The following is a 3,462-nucleotide window of genomic DNA, read 5'->3' on the forward strand; positions in this document are numbered from 1 at the left end:
TTTTAAACGCGCTTTTCACCATTTTGACATCTCTAAATGGTGCTTGTACTAAGTCATTGGCCCTTGAAGTAGATGTATGATTTTGTTCATGCATTTTTAAATTTTTCTTAGCAAATAGAATTTGTAAAATATCCGCAACACACCTGCTTCGTTGAAATGCTGTCAAGCAACTGAATGATACTATATTTGTATTTTTACTCTCTATTGTTTACTAACGGAACAATATGAACTTGCACCACTGATTTAAATATATTAATATGCCAAGCTGTGTTTATGTTTGTAAATAACTTTATTTATATGAATTGTTTAAATTATAACAACTATATTTTATTATTTAATTCAGAACGATCGATTTGTCCGAACTATGTGATATACTGGATAGTACCCGTTTTACAATGCAGAAATTGAAAGACAGACAGACGAAGTTTATTGGCGAGGAGTTGAAAAGGTAGAGGGTGTAGTGTACGACTATCAGTACTAAACATTTTTTTGTTTCTCTTTTCCATATTTAAATGCATTTGACAATGATAATATTAATAAGCATCAACAGCGAAAAAGAAATAACAAAATATTAGTAATAAACAAACGGTACTCAATTTTTCTAGTGCTCCGAAATTAAAAATAGAATTTAATCATCTAATTCTCAAGCATGCTTATTCATACACATTTATTAGTCATGTACACTAAAGATGGGGAATCCCAAGATACACACATCTCTACTATCTTCTCTTTGTAGAAATACAAATATGTATTTCCTGTTAAAGACTATATTAGCATAAAAAAAAACTTTGTAAAAAAGATGAATAAAATGACAGCCGTACGTGTGATTAGTTTGAGTATTTTTTTTTTGTTTTGACTACTCTTTATTATACTCAATAAATTTTTTTGGGTTCTCGAAAAAATTCTAATTTCATAAACACAGTTGCACTTTTTCACTGAAAAATATAAGGCCCTAATTTTGTAATTGTGAACGCGTAACAAAAAATATAAAATTTTATAAATCACTACGGCATTGCGTTTAGTCAACGCCGAAATATTACGATGTCACTTCTATTGTCAAATCTCAACGTAGCCGTGGTTGCCATTGTATAAATTGATACTAAAATTTAAAATAAAAACATACAAAAAGATGTACTTATATCGTGTTGGCAATGCTGTAAGCCAAACAGCTGTATGGCGATTATTTACTTTTGAATCCATAAAATATTTGTCCAAAGAAGACACAAAAATATAACAAAATAAATATTAAAAACATAAAAGTGAAGTTTTCTGCTGGGGTAGAGAACGATACTTGTGGAAGCTCAGTACTGGAATTCTGTAACTTTTTAACAACAAAATTTTGTCGTTAAGTTATCAAAATTCATAAGTTAACAATACTTATCGTTAAGAGATACTCCGAATTGAATTATACGGATTATTTTCGTTAAAAATAGTCGGTAAATAACGACATTTGTCAGGTTCTAATTAAGCCATAACGATAATTGTTAAGAAGTTATTTTTGTAACATAAATATTTGAAATAAGCCGTTCTTTGAAAGTACGATTGGTCAACCTTTTTGTGTTCGTTAGATACAGACTGATTTGAGTTTTAAATATACAAATTAACTTGCCTTAATTATCATTTGCTTTTAAAAAATAGTATTCGAATTTTAAGAGCAACTTTTATATGGGGCATAATATCCTTATTTAACACATTTCTGGAGTGTATAATGTTTATTCCTATATTCAAATTTCCTATTGAGCAATTTATTTAGCGATATGATACGAGTATAAACTTATATAAAAGCTAAAAAATCGATTTTAAGACCGTTTCATCTGAATTTTTCGACGGTCCTTATAACAACAAATATCTAAATTCTGAATCAATGATCACTTGTGGTGGCATAGACATATGGATTACACTGGGTTACTTTGATATTTAGAAAAAAAAACTCTTGTTCTTCTGTTTTCAGTAGGTTTCGCGAATATATGTATTTGGGGGAGCTGGTGTTTGATTTTTAAATATAAATGCGATTATTTATATACACGACTACAATTTTATCTACGAAAATACAGTGTACATTTTAATAAATAAAAATTATTTTTTTAATTTTAAAAATAATGAACTACTAAACACGTTTTTTCTTCTAATTTCCCTAAACTGTACACTTTCTTTTGACGCGTTAAAAATGGAGTATTTTTGGTTTTGTTGTTACTGTTTTTGTTGCAGTTGAACTAGTTTAGTTTTTTGTTTATATATTGCAAGAGAACAATTAAATGTTTTGTTAAATATACTAGAACTGGAGAACAAATAGTTTTTTAATATGTAAATAAAATGTTTTAAATGTAAAAACAAGTTGTACACTTTCTTTAGACGCTGACTGTAAGTTTGTCATTCCGTTTGTAATTTCTACATTTTTCATTTGCGACCCCACAAAGTATACATATATATTCTGAATCGTTATAGATAGAGGAGTCGATATAGCCATGTCCGTCTGTGTGTTGAAATCAACTTTCTGAAGCCCCCAAATAACTTACATACACGAATGATACATCAATATCTCCGAAATTCTTCCGGCTCGGTTAAAATCGAGAAAATCGGTGCACAAATGGCTGAGATATAAGGAAAAAACCGGGACAACCTCGATTTTTTACCTATTTTCGACCCATATCTGGATTACTAAATCATTAATATAGACAATATGGATATATAATGATAGATATTTCAAAGACCTGTGCAAATCGGAAAAATATATTTTAACCCGAATTTTTTTTTTCACCAAAGTTTTTATACCCTTCACCTTCGTGAGAAGGGTATATATAAGTTTGTCATTCCGTTTGTAATTTCTACATTTTTCATTTACGACCCTATGAAGTATATATATTCTGGATCCTTATAGATAGCGGAGTCGATTAAGCCATGGCCGTCTGTCTGTCTGTTGAAATCAATTTTCTGAAGACCCCAGATATCTTCGGGATCCAAATATTCAATAATTCTGTCAGACATGCTTTCGAGAATTTTGCTATTTAAAATCAGCAAAATCGGTCCACAAATGGCTGAGATATGAGGAAAAAACCAGGACTATATCTGGATTACTAAGTCATTAATATAAACAATATGGATATCTAATGATAGATATTTCAAGCGACGTATATAAGACCATAGTAAGTTGGATCTACAATGGGTCAAAATCGGACAAAATATTTTTTAATCCGAATTTTTTCACCAAAAAAAAAAAAAAATTTATAAAATTTAAAAAAAAAAATTATAAAATTTAAAAAACAAACATATAAACTAATGGAGGTTATGTCACATGCAATTACATATGTACGTTTGAACGTGAAAATTATGAATCGTATGTATAACGTGAATTTTTACATACACATGGAATTCCATATGTATGGAATACATGCCATCTGACCAACCCCCCCTATTAGGCCTCATAACAAAATGTATATGGAACTAAATTTGAATAACAATATA

The sequence above is a fragment of the Calliphora vicina genome, chromosome 4 (genome assembly GCF_958450345.1).
Source record: "Calliphora vicina chromosome 4, idCalVici1.1, whole genome shotgun sequence".
Classification (NCBI taxonomy): Eukaryota; Metazoa; Arthropoda; class Insecta; order Diptera; family Calliphoridae; genus Calliphora; species Calliphora vicina.